Here is a 17,309-nt window from a genome sequence, read left to right on the forward strand (position 1 = left end):
AGGTACATTGACAACTAATAAAAGCATTTATGTGAATTATTTTTAGTGATGACATAGTATTTAAATCCCACAATTTACTTGTCTCATCTTCTACACATTTGCCACTATGTGCTACGATGCACTGAGCATTCTTAGACACAGACCTCTGTCCACAGAGTGGGATTGCTAGACTGATTTTTAAGGCACCTGGTCCAAACTGCATATTAAGCCTGTGTTTTTAGAGGATAAGTGGCAGCTCAGGACCAGAGTGCTTGTTCCCTTTTGCAGGTCTTCCTCAGTAAATACAAGTTGCTTTTAACACCTTGCATGGGGCCTTTAATCTTGTTTCTCATTAAATACTTGCTGCCTTGTAACATCAACTGAAATTATTAGCTAGAGATGAGTAGAGAAAAGCAGAACTGGAGAGGAACAGGGAAAGGCAGGCTGATCAGGTGCTAGAGGAAGATGCTACTGTGAGCCAAGGCCAGACCTTCCTTGTCTCATTGCAGTTCGGCTTCAATGTCTCCATTAAGCACTTTGGGGATTGTGAAAATGATGGTGTCTCAAAGCCAGGAAAAATGAGGTGTGAAGATTCAGAGATGTGCTCAGAACACAGGGCAGAGTGGGCCAAGGCAGAGTTGGGTTCCACTGGGCTGGACAGCGGTCAACTGCTCTGGCAATGAACCATCCTCTCAGATGAACTCTAGGTGGCGCTGTGGCAGCAAAAGTTTTGGGCTGAAGAATTTTGGCAAAGCTGTTAGGAATCTTTGGGAGGGAGAAAGGAAGGGGAGAGAAGAAAAGAAAGAGGACAGGAGGGAAGGAGGCATGCACACATTGACAGGAGTTGGGGAGAAGATGCTACAGGCTGTGTTTGGACTAGAAGAAATAGGCTGAGGGCTCATTCATTCATTCATTCAGTAAAGCATTTGAGGTCCACTTTGGTCTGTCTCTGAAAGATGGGGTGAGCAACCACATCTCGGACAATCATGTGGTTTATGAAAAGTAAGAGTGATCAACACAAATTCACCCCCATGTAAGTAAACAGTGGCATACTCGAGATGAACCCTGGAAGATTAGGGTGAGGGTGACCTGGTTTTAGAGAGAGGGAGGACTTCCAGAGATGGCTGCCCAGTGGTACTTGAGGTAAGATTTGAAGGTAGCTGAGAGCGAACAAGAGGAGAGAGAAAAGAGAGACTTCTAGGTGCACAGAACTGCACAGGCAAAGGTCTGCGCCAGGCATGTGGGAGGAATGGATAGGAGAACTGCAGCCAAAGCAAGGGAGAGGCAGAGGAGGGACAGAACAGGGCAGTTCATGCAGTGCCCTCCCACACCAGAGCTGGGGTCTTCATCCGAGGTGCATGGCAAGGGGATGAGGGTTTTATGCAAAATGTGTGACACACACACAGGTGGTTTAGGAGAAGATTTACTTTGGTCAAAATGTGGCAATGGGTTGGGGACTGACTGGTTGGGAGACTCTGCAGTAGGCAGAATGGAGTTGTGTCAGCTGACCGAGCGTGGGAATGGTTGGCCAGGGATGAGGGGGAGGCTGACAAAGTGGGACTGGTGAGCACGGGTGATCCTCATGGCTGGACTCCTGACATTGGCCCTTGGAGGGATACTGGTACCATCACTGAGATGGTGACCAAGTTTGGGGTGGAAGACCATGCCTTTGTTTTTGGACACCTTTGTAGGGACAACCACTTTCTCATTCTGCTGTCCTTCTTTGGCTCATGGGATAGGTATATCCACTTAAGGAAGGCGAGCTTCCTCCAATGGGCAGGTGTGGCCTTGCCACCTTCTCGTTCCCCTGCCACCTCAGGATGGCATGCCCTGCTCTGTTTCCTCTTTTCATGTGGCGAGCGCTCTGGGGCCAGGTCCTGTCTGTCTTGTCGAGCTTTTCTGGAGCTCAGGGTGGCTCAAAGGCATAGAGATGGGATTCTACAGAATGATGCTTGATCTGCTGACACACATGTCACCTGGGCGCACGATCCTGATGACTTACATGGGGGCAAGTTTTAGGAAGCAGAACGGTGGCCATGCACCGGAGCAGTTTTTGCAGTCCAGATTCGCTGGTGCTAAAGCTGAGAGTTTTCTCCTCTCCTGGAGGATGATTCACTTGTTTTTCTGTCCTTTGGTGCAGGATGAAAGAGAGGAGTGTGACTTGTTGCCTTGGAGACATCAAAGTGCGGATGTCAAGTGGGTCTGAAGCTTGGCGGAGACGTGTGGGCCAGGGAGAGCAACATGAGTCACCAGTGAAGAGACGGACGCAGGAGGGAGCGGACAGGGCTCCAACGCCAGCAATTAAGGGCGGGGAGAGGAAGATGGTCTGGCAAGGTAGACCAAGCAGGAGGCGCAGAGGGAAGTCGGGATGAGGTGGCAGCTGTGAAGCCTGCAGAAGAGGGTGTTCAAGGAGGATGGCCACGTGTCTGTTAGCTTAGGTGACAGGGAAGCCATTGGTGACCTTCGAAGTCCCTGTATGGGAGGGCAGTGGGGGCTGCTTGTAAGCCAGATGGTGGTGGGAGAGAGGGTGCAGGGTGTGGGACAGAGGCAGCTGGTGTGGACAGCTGCTTGGACATTCTCTCTGGTGGGGGAGGCGGGCACGGGCCATTCCTCTTGGTTGCCCGTCCACATCGCCTTCCTGTGTTTGCAGAATTCCCTGCCCACGATCCTTTCTGGCTGGAGCAGAGGCTGCCTCCCACCACACACGAGGAAGGTGCCACATACTGGTCCTCCTGGCTGGCCTTGGGCTGGGGTGGGCAGAGGACAGAGCTCGTCCATCAGAAGTGTCACCCCTGACTTGAAAATCAAAGCTATTGTCATGCAAGAGGAAGGGACTGGAGGAATGCTTCCTAGAGCAATGCAGGCTGTGACAGCCGTGGTCCCTGGGATAGCTGGCAGCAGAGCAGGCGCCAATGATGTGACAGGACATTCAGCAGCACCAACAGAAAGGGGAGTGGTGGCAGCGGAAGTGAGAGAAGCTGACCCAAGCTGATGTCCTTAGGTAAAAGCAAAAATGTATGGCCTGTGTGACCACTACTCTCATCAAAATACGGATCACGTCCGGCACCCCCAAAAGTTACCTTGTGCACTTTGCAGACAATTTTTCTCCCAACTCCCTGGCCCCAGAGAACTCCTTATTTCTTATATATCCTGAGTTCTGTCTGAGTTTTATAAAAACTCAATCACTTTCATTGTATCTTGCTTCATTCCTTCATGGAGGTGAGGCTAAGAACATTTGTGTGCAAGTTTTTTTTTTGGACATGTGTTTCAACATCTTTTTAATCAGTTCCATTTTTGCCTAGATCGGCATGAGCTGGCTTCTGTTACTTGTAGCTAAGAAATCTGACAGCAACAGAAGGGAAGAGGAGAGATTTGCTGATTTGCTGGCAGCTGAAAGGGGTTGTTGGGTCAAGGAGAGGATTTCATTTTTAAGATGTAAAAGACTTGGACGTGTTTAAATACGGATGCTCGTGATCCAGTTGAGAGGGAGCAGTTGAGAAACGGGGGGACGGATCATGTGAACCCCTGCCAAGGTGGGAAGGGAGCGCCCTCTCTCCAAGCCCAGGTGGTAGGAATACCTTGGGAGGGGCAGGCAGGCGCGCGTGGAGGAAGGAGAGCTTTTGTTTGAGAGCTTCAACTTGAGCTTTGATGTAGGAGGCAAGGTTTCCTACCTAGACTGAGGGAGGAGGCAGGGTGTCAGAGCTTTGGGGATGGGGGAAACGGCAACGGCCACTGGAGTGAGGAAGGGGCAGTGAGTGGATCAAGAAGTGGGAATTCTGGGCAGCACTGAGAGCCCAGTTGAGGCTAATGACTATGATGTAGCATAGTCCCCACTGCCCCATTCTAACTCCTCCTCAGAGGCAGGCCTGGAGAAGGGGCTGAGCGAACGGAAGACTTTTCCAGGAGTTAGGTGGTTGTGTTCCAAATCCTTGCCCTGACCCCAGGATCTAACACAAAGACGTGCCTGTGGCTGGTTAAATATTTGTTGAATGGATGCTTGAGTTTAGAGAGGATCTGGGACGTTGGAACCCAGCTCTGGTCTGGTGCAGCCTCCTGCGGTGTAGAGGAAACACCCGAAGTACAAACAGGGTCAGGGACACGGTCAAGGTCACACAGCAAGCTTATGATAGCCCTCAGGTCTGTATGATCTCCAGCCCAGGGCTCTTTCCAAGACTCCCTTATCACTCTGGATTGAATGGACGAAGGTCTGCATTCAAGTCGTGTGTGTCTGCCTGTGACTTGCCTCAGGAATCTGGACAAGCACCTAGCGCCAGAGAAACATGATCTTCTCCATTTTGTAGAGGTGGAGACCGAGTCTCAGAGATGCTAAGCAGGAAGCCTAAAACCATGTGGTTGGGAACAGGTGGAGCAGGGATTTCACACATTCCCTAATGTGATTAGTATTTATGGGCTATTGGGGTGATTTAAATTTCTGATCCAATTTTTTACTCCATTATAAAAGGACAACACAGCCACACTCTGCCACTTTCACTGCTTCTTCCACTGATGCTGGGTTTGGCCATATGACTTGGTTTGGCCAATAGAGAGTCTGTGGATTTAAAGGAGCTTGTGTTTTGGTGATTGCCACAAGAAGGACATGCTCTAGAAACTCACTGACTACTACTCTTCCAGCCTGTCCAAGAAGAAACACTCATGGACCAGACCCTGACTGTGGACACTGACACCTGCCTCCCCAACCTCGTAGTGGAATCCAGGCCAGAACACTTCAGGTGAAAATGGCCTGAAAGCAACTCATGAAGCAAAGCAAAATGCCTATTATTGTGAACTGCTGATTTGGGGGTGGTTTGTTATGCAGCATGGTTGTGGTGGTTACTGACTGATACAGGACGGGTTCTCTGCTAAGGGCAGATGTGGGTTACAGATGATCTTACTCTTCTCAGGAGCTCACAGTCTAGTGGAGGTGGAAATGGCATCACTTGAGATTGGTTTTTAAATCAAATTCTGATTTCTAAAATTCACATCTTAATCTAAGAGGCAAATATACATTTGCTCAACACTTTTTATTAAGGGCAACCTTAGATTGTCCTTAGAAAATGAAGCTGACAAATGAAAAAAAAAAAAAAAAGACTTGCTGACTCTCTTCAGTAGTCTGCACATGATAGAATCTAATTTGTGATCAAAAGGGGCAGCTGAACAGGGAAGGTAGCTTTATTAAATGAAGTCACCAAATAGTGCATTAAATGAGGTCAAGACAAATATCAGCAACTGGTTTAATGAAAGAGGTGAACTTGATTCTTTATCTGAGTGGTATAAAAACATGCATGTTAATAATAATCTCACCATCTTATTTCTTTTCTCCTCAGTGCATACTAATGACGTTCATGAAAAAGTGTTAGTTTGCAAAGTGCTTGAAGCAGACTTCAACCAAATAGAAGTTCCTGGTGCAGGTTGAATCCCGTGGATCCACAGATGAATGATCCCCTGGATCCTGGGGGTCCATGAATGAGCACCTGCATGTGGGCTGCTGCTGCATGTCCCTCCTTTGGAGTGAGATGCCTCAGGCTGCCACCCAGGATGCTTGGCCTCCAGGCGTCTGCTCCCTGGTGGTGGTGCACCTTCAATAAGGCAGCCCCTAGGGCTGATTTTATTCAAATACAATAATAGTACCTTGACTGTTTTTTTTCCTCTCTTAGTATGAGTCTGTAAGGAAGTCAGCCTGGCTTTGGAAACAGATGATCTTTGGAGAACTCAGAAGGTACATATCCAGGTTCTCAATCTGCAGTTGAGTTGTCTTTAATAAGTTAACTTGGCATTCAGGGCATCGAGGGGTGGAAGCCATGGGAGCTTTCCACTGGCAGAAGGAGCCCAGGAAGGGGAAGAGGCCAAGGGTGAAGGGGAGAGGGGTGACCGATGGCTCAAGGTCCTGGAGCAGGTGCAAGGAGCCGTGAGTGGAGGGGCCACCTGAGAAGGAGGAGGTCTCCTCCATTGGCTGAGACAGGGAGGGTGACTGGGTGGAAGTGGTTGGTTTGTCTGGCCGATGGGTGCTGGAGCAGGGCGGAGAATGGAGGAAATTCAAGTCAAAGCCTCAATGAAGTAGGAGGCAAAGACCTTCCCTTGTGAGGGAGGACCACAGATGTGGGAAAGAACAAGAAAGGGAGTGGCAGCAGAATGGGAAGGGACCAGGGGCTGGCGGAGGCAGTCTTGGTGATGTTGGCAGGGGCTGGTCCTGATGAGGCCGACTGAGTTGCTAAAACCCTGTCGGTTCAGTTGGCGCCTTTATCTTCCAGGAGTGCATCTTTGTGGCTCAGCTCCTGCAGTGCCTCCCTCAGGAAGTCTTCCCTGATTGCTGTCTTGTATATCCACTCTTCTTCCCAAGCTGGGTGTCCCCTGTGTTTTTCCCTCCTGCTGATGCTCTTCCCAAGCTTTGCAGCATCCTCCAGCTTTATATCCCTAGCCCGAGAAGGTCCCTGATATTAGCCGGTCCTGGGCCTGCTACAGTGGGTGGACATGCAGACATGGCATGTTCCCCTTCCTGCAGGCAGACCTGGGCCAGATGACGGACACTGGGCAAGGCTGCTTTGCTGCCTTCCCCTGCCCTGTCCCCCTGTTGTGGGTCTCCTCCTTCTCTTACTTTGACTCCCCTTTGGCCCTCACACTAAGCAAGCCCCCTCCTTTCCTCCTGCAAGGAGCTTGTGTGCTTCCTTCCTGTAACCCTGCCCTCCTGCCAGGGACTTAGTTTTCCCATCTGTAAATTGAGGATGATCTGGGTCAGTCCCTGAATGGGGAACTGGGACCAGGCCTCCAATTTGCCTGTAATGATACACACTTCATTAAAACAGGCAAACCTAATTTTACCATAAACTTTTCAACATTCACACAATTTTTTTTTCTAGTACTAGGGATTAAACCCAGGGCTCTTCACCACTGAGTGACAGCCCCAGACCCTTTTATTTATTGATTTATTTTTTGAGATGGATTCTTGCTAAGATGCCCAGGCTAGTCTTGAACTTTGTAATCTTCCCTGCCTCAGCCTCCCAAGTGGCTGGGATTACAGGCACGTGCCACCATATCCAGGACACATGCATATTTTTAGGAGCCAGTTTGGAGTCAGGGCATGGAGATGGGGCAGCAGAGGCGTGGCCACATGGAGCTCCTATCCTGGTGGTGGTGGGGGAGTGTCGATGCCAGACTTGTAAAGAGAGTCACAATATGCTGCCAGGTGGTGACCAAGGGCATGAAGAACACTAACACAGGAGCAGGGATAGAGTTCCTGGGGCAATATTTATATGAGATGACCAGAGAGGGCCTCTCTGAGAAGGTGACCTTTCAGCAGAGATATGAAGGGGATGAGAGAGAGGCAGCAAATGTTTGAGGGGCGAACATTCTGGACAGAAGGAATAAGTGCAAAACCTCTGCTTTGAAAGAGGTTAGGGATGTTCAGGGAAGATTAGGGAGACCCATTGGGTGGTACAGAGGAAGCCAGGAGAAGAGGGTAGACACTGGTGTCAGTGTGGGGCTGGGTCAGGGAGGGTCTACGAGGCTTGAGCAATGGTGATTCCATTCCAAATCGGATGGGAAAGCACTGGGGACTCTGAGCAGGGGAGGACATGCTTTAATTTATATTTTCAAGGCTGACATGACCTCACGGAGTATAGCCTGGGGTTGGCGGCAACAAGGGTGACAGAGAGGCTGGAGGGCAGAGGGTGGCTCAGGGTGATGGCCGTGGGGTGGGAAGTGGTCCATTTCTGCGTGTCTTAGGCTAGCAGAGCAACAGGATGCAAAGCAGGTAGAGGTTGAGGGGATCATGGTCAAGGCTGACTCCACAGTGCCTGGTTTGAAGGATTAGGTGTCACCTGTCACTGAGATGGCAGGCTGGAGGTCTGGGATAGATATCGTAAATGTAGTTTTGAATTTGTTAGTTTGGAGACACTATCCGACCTCCGATTGCAGAGGTCCCAGTAGCAGTAGGATATCAGGGAGAGGTGGGCTGGGCTGGAGTGTAGGTTTGGGGCTCAGCAGAGTGTTGAGACTCACAGAACTGGCTAAGGTCATGAAGAGAGTGGGTGTGGACAGAGGAGAGGTCCTGGATGGACCTACTGTAATGTCATTGAATGTCATTGAAGTAGTCAGACGGACATGTGCTGTGAGGAGACTAGCAAGGGTAGTGTGATAGGTGGTTCAGAGTCAGAGGATGCTTCGCTGAAAGTTGGAGTTATCTGGGGGCCAAGGGTGAGCAAGATCTGAATAGGGCAAAGATTTAGGCATCAAAAGGCAGATGCTGAGGCTGGGCCAGCGTAGTTATGGGAATTTGGGGGTGTGATTTTTTTTTGTGTGTGTGTGTTTGGTTTTTGTAGTGCTGGTGATTAAACCCCAGGAACCCTACCATTGAGCTACACCCTGGCCCCTTTCTCTTTTGATGCAGGGTCTCACAAAGTTGTAGAGGCTGGCCTTGAACTTGCAATCCTCCTGCCTTAGTCTCCTAAGTGGCTGGGATCACAGGTGTGAGCCACCATGCCTGGCATATTAAGGGTCTTAATTACTCCCGAGCTCTGAAGTCTGGGGAAACATCCTCATCTTTCAAACCCTCAGCATCCATGTCAATACACGGTCAGTAGCACTAACTTCTCAGGGTCATTTCTGCACAGAGCCCCAGTGGGAACACTGGGAAAATGAGGGGCCAAGATCGTGGGTGTCACTGCTTGTTTGATACTGGCATCTCCATGTGAGGCATGAACTTGAGTGCCAAGTTTATGAATTAGGATCTTATGTTAAGCCAGAGGAAGCCATTTTTAAGGGTTTCTTAGGTAGAGTCCTTTGACAAAGTCCCGTGGTGCTGGCAGCTAGGTTGGTTCTTTCTGGACTCCAAAATCTGGACTCTAATGGTCCACCCACTCAAGATATGTCCACACAATAAAATCTGCAAGTTTTTTTTTGCTGTTGTTTTAAAAATAACTCAGACTCTCACTTTGGGAGGGTTTGAGTCATATCTTGGAATAACAATTGCACTCGGCTTACTATGTAGTTACCACAATAATAATTATATTTAATCATTCTGAAGTGCCACAACAGTGGGTTCTGAGACGTGTCTCCTGTGCCCTCTTCCACGTTAAATGGAAAGAATGATGGCCCAGGTAGCTGAGGGCAGAACCCAGTAAATTCTTTTGGATTCTTTACCTTGCCCTTCCTGGTGCTCCTGGTGTGGCCCTCTCCAGTGGCCCAATTTCCAAATGTAACCTGTTCATCGATCTGGTTGGACCTGGTGGGGTACAGAGAGGAAACAACTTTAATCCCCCCCAAAACCATCCTTTCAATGGGCTGCAGACATGCCTGGTGGACCCCTCCTATAACTCCAATAGGACTCCCATCACTATTAGGTATCGGAAGAGTCTCCTTTTCACTTATTAAAAATTCTCATCTGATTACGATTAATCAAAATTTTCACCAAATCCAAAGGGTGTGTTTCCCCCCAGCTCTAAGTCCACACGTTTTGTCTCCTCATTTGGAGGCAACTTTTGGCTCCTACAGGATGGGAGGGGAAGTGAGACGGAAGGAAAGGAGGAAGCCAGCCTGGGTTTATTCCAAGTCACCTGCTCTTCCTTGATGTGATCAAAACTCTGTTCTTCTTGGTCTCCTTCAACCCCACCCCCAGCAGCTTCTGCTCTGACAGTCCACTCCTCGTTGCCACTTCTCCCCGAGACTCGGGGGCTCAGGAAGTCAGCCTGTCATCTGTTGGTAGTGGACATGGGGCTTGCATATGAAGTTCTGAACTAGTTTTGTTGTCTCTCTGCAAGTCCTGTAGGGTGGAGAGGCCCCTTTCTTCTGCATGGAGATATACTTCTGCACCTTTAGAGTTTCAGTTGTGACTTGTGGATGCCAGGAAAAGTTCCAGTAACATCCTGTTTTGGAAGACATTAGATCTTTGGCCTCAAATGCCTAACTTTTAAGTCTAGAAGAGTGGTTGAGACCGCAGGTTCTGGAGTTTGACATCCTCTGGGTGACCATGGAAAAATCATCTAACCTCTTAAGAGTCTTACGGTTTCCTCGTCTGTAATTCAGTGACAATGGTCTTCACTCTCAAGTATGCTAGGAAGGTTGGCTTGTTCTTTAGATATCAGGTGGCACATAGCGAGTCCGTGGTAAACAAGAGCACTTACTTGTGCATTTCTGAGACCTCAGTTTCTCCAACCTGTCCTGGATGTCAGTTCTTGCTAGGCCAGGCCTGGCTCCCTCCTGATATTTCCCTGGCCTGCAGGACTCTCTTTGATAATGACAGTACATCTTGACCACATTATCTCATCTACACCTAGCAACCCTGCAGAGTCATTGACATGATTGTTATTTTCATTTGTGGATGATAAAACTGAGACTCAGGGAGGCTGAGTCACATTGCACAGGGTCAAAAACCTCTCTAAATAGTGGAACTAAGATTAGACCCCAAGTCTGTCTGATTCTAAAACCTGTGCATAGTCAACCACTCAGTTTACCCCCTTAATCAGCTTGCCAAGAGCAACTCCTCTGCACTCTGTGGCCATAATAAAGTCACTTCCTGTTTGGAAATACCCAAGCACTCTGGAAATCCCTCCCACCCCCATGAATGACACCTGCTGGGTTGCTAAGAGCCACAGCCAAGTAATATGATGCATGACATTTTTGGTTGAAGTGACGGGTATGATCCAATTGCAGTGGTATCAACCTAAGACAGGAGGCTGACGCCTAGAGGTCAGTTTTCCGATGACAGGTAAGAACCATATGTTGAATTGGACAAACCTAACAGGCACCGTAGTCCCTAGCCACATTGCTTGTTGCTTAATTAAACAGAAGGGGGGAGATGCTAAGAGTCACAGCCAAGTAATATGATGCATGGCATTTTTGGTTGAAAGGTGATGCCAGCTAGCCATTGAGATGATATGATTATGTTAAGATTTACATTCATATGGATATTGGACCCCTGCTGTCCACCTCGGGCCTCCTGGAGAGTTCCCATTGGTTGGGGAAGTGTGGTAGGAGGGAATTCTGGAGGAGGAACTTCCTCTGGGGATCCGGGAGAACGCCGCGTGCATTGGTCAGCAATTGTTTTCCCTGGGAGCGTACGGGCATTGGCGGCAGTTTCAAAAATAAAGTTTGTTCCTGCTTAAGTGGCTCGTGATTTTGTGCCCAACCAGACTGCGGCACTGGGTGGCATCACCACAAACCCCACAGCAGCTTGTAGAGGTCACACTCATTCTGTCCATTTTCCATCTACTGTTAGTGAAACTGCAGGAAGTTTTATCTATCTATCTATGGTTCTGGGGATTGAACCTAGGTGTGCTCTACCACTGAGCTACATTTCCAGCCCTTCTTAGTTTTAAATTTTGAGACAGGCTCTCCCTACATTGCTGAGGCTGGCCTTGAACTTTTCATCCCTCTGCCTCAGCCTCCTGAGTACCAAGGTGTACACCTCCATGTCCTGGCCCTTCGGTTTCATTTTTCATCTAATTAGCATTATGGCATTGATTCAACATCGATTGGTATCGGCACTGATTAGTCAAAAAGGAAAGGTGTTTTATGATCTTAAGCCTAGAATTTATCTTGAGAGGTAAGACATGTAAAACACCTGCTTCTCCCACAAAAGCAATATATATATGTGGTCAATACCCACGAAGGGGTCCAGGAAGTTAATACTTCAGCAGCTCCAAGGAGAGAGAGTCTGGTGACTGGATACTAGAGGTTATGCTCTGGGAAAGGAAGTCACAAAAAGCTTCCTGGAAAATCTGGGCAAGGACTGAGCCTTGAAGGCCTGGTAGAATTTGGAGAGAGGAAGAGGAGAAAGGCCCGCAGGGTGCATTCGCTTTGCAAAGAGCTAGCAGGGAGGGGCCAGAGAGACAAGAACCCAGCATGGGCGCAAGGATGCATTCTTCCAAGCAGCTCTCTTTAACAGCCACGAGCCTCTCTGCTCCCTGCTTGGGGATTTTTATGACCCCATCCATCTGTTTGCAGTCAGCCTCAGGTTTGCTTTGAAATTCAAAAGCTGAAAGGGAAGTGTGATATGGGAGCCAAAGCAGCAGGCTGAGCTGCTTTCTCTGGGCAGGAGGGAGCGGCCTCACGGAGCATAAACCTCTGCAGGCAGAGCACCTCTTCTTGCTGGCCTGAGTCCCCGTGAAATGTGGGACCAGGCATGTGGCAGGGGGTGGGGGTGGCAGCCCACGAGGGTGCGTGGCCAAGTGTGGAGAAGCAGGGTCCTTTGGCGGGGCCTTCGTGCCTGTTCCTGCTCCTGCTCCGTTCAGCTTGTGTTTGTTTCCTTTCCCTGTTCTGGCAGGCGGGCCTGGACCCGCTGGGAGAGTTGGCTCAGCCCTCCAGGCCTCCTCAATTCTCTGGCTCTGCTGCCACCCCCTACATTCCTTAGGAGCCTCGGTGTCCCAGAGAGACCAGACTTTTCCATCCTCTGAATAAAATGCCAGTCATTGATCAAATCCAAGATTCACAGTCTGGTCTGCTGGACTCACTTCTTCCCTCAGTGCCATGTACCTAAGGCCACTCCCTAACATACTTTGCCAGGCCCCAGACACTTCCTCTAGCACATCTCTCCACCCCTCCCCTGTCATTCACACGTCCACCACAGTCTACCTACCCACTTATTTGGGGTTCTCTTGGGTGGCTCCCAATTACCCATCCTGTCCATGTCTGCTCCAACTCCTGCGTTTTTTCCCCGTGGAGAAAACGAGTCTCAGTAAGAAAGTGACATTCACCTGATAATAATTGGGAAATCAGTGGTGGAACAGGACTGGGACCATGTTTGAATGAACCATAACCTTGCACTTACCCACTTAGACCCCTGGGTGAAGGCCGGGATTGTGGAGATTCAAGTGCTTCTTGCCTCTTTCAAGAACCTGATGACACTTGTTGATGATGATTTAACAAATATGAAGCATTCCAGGTCGGCTGTCTGAGCTGATGGTCATTCCAAATCTATAAATGCAATCACCTCTGTCCCCATTTCCCAGATGAAGCCACTAGGGCTGAGGGTCAGGTGACATGCCCAAGGAAAAATCTCCAGCAAGTAGTCAAAGCAGATCTTGGGCCGAGGCTGCGGCCCTTTGCAGGGTATCAGGCTACCTCCCTCTCCTTCAAAAATGGTTACCCTCTTTAGGAAAACCATGCAGCAAAGGCTGGGCTAGAAACAGGGCAAATGTACTTTTATTCCAGGTCCCAGGGACTGGACCACAGCTCAGAACTTCTCATTTCTCATAGCTGAGAGAAATAGCCAAAACAATGACTTTCTACTCTTTCAGACCCAATGTCCCATATTAGTACAAATATTTTAGAATGCTCCTTTCCATACGGAAATAAAATGTATCAATAATCTAACACACCTTACATAATGAATTTAAAAAATTAATTTAATGCCTTAACTATAAGGACAAAGACATAAAAGGAAAGTTAGCTTAAAATAATGAGTAGTGTTTCAGCACTTGTGCCCAATACCACTTGCAGGTAGTCAAAATACTACAAAATACTATTGTGCCCAATACTACACGAGGTAGTCAAAACTTGTACCTGTCTATTGAATCATGATAAAAGTGACAGCTAACCTGCGAGGGGAATAGGTGTGTGTTGCTTTTATATCTCAGATCCACAGGTAGTGTTGTCAGTAAGGTGGGCCCAGAAATGCTGAGCTGCTCTTGGTGAAAGTTATACAGAGTGATTGCATTCCTGTTGGAGTCCGAGTATATTGAAACTTTGCAAACAAATACTTGGTGTTTATATAAAATGGATTTAAGTTCTCAGCTCAGATAATTACAGATGGATCTTCCTACTCTCAGAATGTTTGGCAGGACATGCAAAAATTGTGCAAGATGGAGGATAGTTCTCCATGTGGGACTTTTTGAAGGTCACCAAGTATCTCCTGGCTCAAGGCCACAGCCCCTGCCGCCCAAACAACTGCATGAAAATCCAAAATCCTCCCATTTGTGGGTGGTGACGCTACCCTGGTTGAAATACACTGATTTGGACCTCTCCTCCTAAAGGCTGTGCATAGAGGAGGGAAGGCTTGGTCCTGCGTTGTACCTAGAGGTTTGCCTTTCTTTTAGTTTTGCTTTTGGTGAACATGATTTAATACTAAACTTCATGGTGCTTTGTCTTCAGAGTTAAAAAATCAGTGAAACAAACATGAATCACATGTCCTGTACTCTAAAGATCCCCACTTAGGCAATGCAAAAATGAGCAAGACTTGGGCTCTGTCTATACTATGGGCTTCACCTTAAAAAAAAAAAACAGTAGTAAGACATATGGATGTCATAATCTAAGACTGGATGGATACAAAGCCTGGCACTTAGAAGAAGTGTGAAGTGTGAGGCTCAGGGGACCAGAGCCGCTTCTGGAGGAGGTACAAATTAAACTAGGCCTTGAAGAACAGGAAGAAAAATTTCAGGTGAGAATGGGGGGTGGGGATGGGCAAGTAGCTATAGAAGGGACAGCAGGGACTGAGAGGAGGAGCTGGGAAATGGCCAGGATGTTCAGGGAACCCTAATCATTCTGTGTGGCTGGATCATGGTTTGGGGAGAAAAGGGACATGTACTTGGAAATATTGGCTGTGCCAACTGCAGAGGGCCTGAGAAGTAGCAATGGGAAGGAAGGTGGAGGAGCTAGTAACTTCCATATTAATTCTACTCCTCCAGGAAGGGTGTGTGGCTAACCATCAAGTCTTTTACTGTTGCTACTTGGTATCTGCCTTCCCCACTAAGCTGCAGGCTCTGGGAGAACAGTGGGATGTATTTCTCTAGTTGGGGGTACAGGGCAGGCTCTGAATGATTCTGTGTAAAATGAATGAATTTTTTTGAACATAAAGATATGTGCCTAGTTCTCAGCACAGGGCTTCTTACTCCACAGGCTCAGGTGCGAAGGAGCTGAAGGTTTTGAAGATAAGATGCACTGTACTGTTGAGTCCAGTGCTCTGTAGCTGGGTGAGCCATGATACTTTGAGGCCAGTAGAGGAGCCTGGGAGTCAGGAAACCCTGGGCTCTGCCTCCCCCTCCAACCCACCAAGAGGCCTTGGGTGAGCAGGCCTCTTGGGGGACCCCTTCACTGCAATAAGCAGGATCAGCCAAGGCTGTGTCATGCCCCCCCCCAACATTCTAGCCCCTCCTCCTTTCAGGTCATCTGTTTAGAACCGGAAATCATGGTCTGAGCAGCGCTGCCCCCTGGTGGCAGCTTCAGATGGCAGGAAAATCAGTACCATCTTCCAGGTCCAAATTCCTGCTGTGGCCAGGGAGCCTTCTAGTTTCTAGCTTCTCTATCTGTGGGTGTGGCTAAGGTGGGCTACAGGCATGTAGGGGAGGGGACTTGGTCCATTCCTCTCAGGGGCTCTCAGGAGTGTGGCCAATGGTCTGCCAGTCCCACTCCCCTGTTAGAAATCCGGAGGTGCCGCTGGGAAGTAGCTCAGCAAGGCACACTTGGCTTGGGCAGAAGGGCATGCTACCCAACCTGGCAAGCAAGCAGCCTGGGTGGGCAGTCTGTCTGTTTTTATCCCTAACACCACACTGCCCCTTACTCTGATAGGAGGAGCGTGGGGTTACAATCTGCTGGGATCTGCTAATATTAAAATTGGGGAGGGCAAAGGGAAGCACTATAGTTAAAATGGTTACAACTGGATCTTCACACGTGGCTACAATTGGACCTCGTAACCCAACTATGGCTAAATACTATATGCTAAAAATGGACCACCCAACTTTCTATTGCTCACAGCCCATGAGAGACTATGTGATTTCATGGTCATTCATGGATCAGGTCTGGGACATGGAGCCTCAGTAAACCCACTCCTCCCTCCTCCTCTTCCTCCTCCTTACCACCAGCAACAGCAAAGGACTCCAAGTACTTGGGTTCTATGAGGCACATCTATTTACTCTAAGTCCTCATGGTAACTCTGTGTGGCTGGGTTTCCTTTCCCATTTTATTGGTGGGAAAACTGAGGCTCAGTGGGAGGACATGCTTGGCCCCAGGGAATCAGGTTTGACTCTACATTATGCCACTCTTCTGTCTTAAACCTGTCCGTGGTTTCCCTCTGCCTGTAGGGCCATGGCCCAGAGCCTTGACCCCTGGCTCCTGAGTGCAGCCCTGCTCTGTTGTATCCCCTCAGCTGCCCCGGGGAGCCCTGCACCCTGCATTGAGAAACATGTGGAGGCCTCCAGCTCCCCTGGCTGCCTCATGACCCTCCGCCAGCGTTCTTGGTCTCTGCTGCCTTCAGGAGTAGCTGTGGCAATGGCTAACTCATGCTGCAGCCCTTGGTTTCCAAGTCCCTTTTATATGGACTATCTCATTAAAACCCCCTTCTTCCTCCCCTTCCTCCTCCTGGGCCAGAAGGGTTTTTTATGATCTCCCCTATAGTGGGGAGGAAAATGGGGCTGAGAAAGGGAAAGGGAAAGAGATGACCTGGGGACAAGCTCAAGCCTAGGCCCCTGGGCTCCTGATGGCCAGCCCGAGGTCTTGACCAAACCCGGAGGACCTTTGGGTAGGGATGGAGAAGGAGGAGCTGCCCTCCTGAATGGGGGCCTCCTGGCCAGTCCTGGAAGCCATCTGTGTTTTCAGGTCTCCCTTGGAGGAGGCGGCTGCCCTCTGGAAGGAGCGGTCTCCAGTGGCCCACTACCTGGGGCCAGGTCCCTGGTCCCACCTGCTCTGTGAATCTGAGGCCAGATCTCTTGGCTCCTGCTGAGACTCCAGTCAGTCCTGTCTCTGCTCGGACTTTCTCTCATCTGTGTTTCTCTGTCTTTCCCACCCGGGGCCCCTTCCACCTACACCCCCTCTTCTCTGGACTGTCTCTGCTCTTTGTCTTTCTTCTCTGTCCTTACTCACTCCATCCATCTTGCCATGTATTTTCCTTTCTCTTTCTGCATTTCTCTTCTCCCACCCCTTTGTCACCGTTCTTCTTGGCCTGTTTCCATTCTCCCTGAGTCCCAGTGGAGAGGATGGGAATGAAAACCAGGAAGAGGCATCCGGGAAGCCCTTGAACCCCCAGCCCTTCCTTCCTGGGAACTTGAATCTTCAGGTTAGAAATTTGATCCCTCTTTTTTTTTTTGGTCACTGAAGAAAGAAATGAAAAATAAGAAAGAAAAAAAAAAACCCAAAAAACCACAGGAACCGTTTTTAAAGTCCAGAACCAATCAATATAAAAAATGATTTTTCTGAAAATTTTCTGAAAATAATTTTATTTTACAATACCATTAATGCTGGCCAGCCCAATGGTGATCGCCGGACTCCCTGGCTGGGCGAGCAGCAGCTGAAGCCACAGTCTGTGCCTGGCCCAGCCCCATGCAGCCTGATTTCTGTCCTGCAATGTCAGCCCTGGGAGGTGTGAGGAGGTAGAGAGTTTGTTGCCTGGCTCCCAGATCCCTGGGGCT

General features: G+C 49.1%; 1 long non-coding RNA gene across 1 annotated transcript in view; it reads left to right on the top strand.

Annotated features, from left to right (window-relative positions):
- The first annotated feature begins 7,427 nt into the window (after window positions 1-7,427).
- Window positions 7,428-17,309, top strand: part of LOC144368047 (uncharacterized) — a 40,908-nt gene continuing 31,026 nt past the window's right edge. The window contains exon 1 of the long non-coding RNA XR_013427775.1: window positions 7,428-8,547. This is a non-coding gene — a long non-coding RNA (uncharacterized LOC144368047). The remainder of the gene's footprint in view (window positions 8,548-17,309) is intronic.

The sequence above is a fragment of the Ictidomys tridecemlineatus genome, chromosome 11 (assembly GCF_052094955.1).
Source record: "Ictidomys tridecemlineatus isolate mIctTri1 chromosome 11, mIctTri1.hap1, whole genome shotgun sequence".
NCBI classification, from domain to species: domain Eukaryota; kingdom Metazoa; phylum Chordata; class Mammalia; order Rodentia; family Sciuridae; genus Ictidomys; species Ictidomys tridecemlineatus.